Below are 1770 nucleotides of genomic sequence, written 5' to 3' on the forward strand. Positions count from 1 at the left end.
CCACAGTAACTAAATAAAAATCTATTTAACTAAATACATTCCTATATTACTTATAATGAAAAAAATAATTCTTACATTCTTCAATTAACTCAAATTCTGCAAAACATTAAAAAACAGCTCTAAACCATGTAGGGGCTTATCCTCCCATGACTGAGTCTCTTGCACCTCATCTTCTGTTCCCCATTGTCTGAGACATTCAGTGAGGATGTCATCTGTTGGAGCCTTGTCCTTGATGAACTTATGGATCTTGGATGTTTCCTCCTGGATATTGGCTCTTACAATCATTAGTCCTTGACCTCCTTCCTTTCGGCTGGCGTACAGTCTCAGGGTACTGAATTTGGGGTGGTACCCTCCGTGCATGGTTAGCAGCTTTCGTATCTTAACATCTGTGGCCTGTGCCTCCTCCTTTGGCCAGCTTATTATTCCTGCAGGGTATCTGATTACTGGCAGAGCGTAGCTACATGATTTATTACCTGAGACTTATTCTTGCCATTGAGCTGGCTTCTTGTGACCTGCCTTACTCGTTGGAGGTATTTGACCGTAGTTGCTTTCCTTGTCAACTCTTCGAGGTTGCCATTTGCTTTTGGGACAAGGTACTTGTAACTGTCCTCAATGTCTGCCTTTGTTCCCCCTCTTTGTGGACCAGTTACCATCCGACCACACTTCTCTAGTCTGAATGACATCCCGATGTGTGTGCTGAAGATCCGGGTGGTATGGATCAGTGAGTTGATGCACAGCTATATGAAAAAGTTTGGGTCCCCCTATTAATCTTTATTAATATAATCTTTATTTCTAAATATTTGGGTGTTTGCAGCAGCTATTTCATTTTTTTATATCTAATAACTGATGGACACAGAAATATTTCAATATTGAATTGAGGTTTATTGGACTAACAGAAAATGTGCAGTATGGATTAAAACTTGACAGGTGCAAAAATATGGGCACCTCAACCAAAAAGAGACATTAATATTTAGTATTTCCTTCTTTAGCAAAACCAACAGCCTCTAGCCGCTTCCTGTAGCTTTGAATGAGTTCCTGGATTCTGGATGAAGGGATTTCTGACTATTCTTCTTTGCAAAACAATTCCAGTTCAGTTAAGTTTGATGGTCACCAAGCATGGACAACCTGCTTCAAATCATCCCGTAGATGTTCAATGATATTCAGGTTTGGGGATTGGGATGGCCATTCCAGAACATTGGAATTGTTTCTGTGCATGAATGCCTGAGTAGATTTAGAGTGGTGTTTTGGATCATTGTCTTGCTGAAATATTCATCCCCGGCGTAACTTCAACTTCCTAACTGATACTTGGACACTATTCTCAAGAATCTGATGATATTGAGTGAAATCCATGTGACCCTCAACTTTGACAAGATTCCGAGTGCCATCATTGGCAATGCAACCCTAAAGCATGATGGATCCTCCAACCAATTTTACAGTGGGTAACAAGTGTTTTTCTTGAAATGCTGTGCTTTTTTGCATAACGCCTTTTTTATGACCAAAAAACTCAATCTTTGTTTCATCAGTCTATAGGACCTTATTCCAAAATGCAGCTAGCTTGTCCAAATGTGATTTTGCAAACTTAAGCGATTCTGTTTTTACCGTTCTTGCAGAAAAGGCTTCTGTCGCATCACTCTCCCATACAGCTTCTCCTGGTGCAAAGTGTGCTGAATTGTTTAACGATGCACAGTGACACCATCTGCAGCAGGATGATGCTGCAGGTCTTTGGAGGTGGTCTGTGGGTTGTCCTTGATCATTCTCACCATTCTTCTT

This window comes from Cyprinodon variegatus, unplaced genomic scaffold (assembly GCF_000732505.1).
Source record: "Cyprinodon variegatus isolate N-32 unplaced genomic scaffold, C_variegatus-1.0 Scaffold437, whole genome shotgun sequence".
NCBI classification, from domain to species: Eukaryota; Metazoa; Chordata; class Actinopteri; order Cyprinodontiformes; family Cyprinodontidae; genus Cyprinodon; species Cyprinodon variegatus.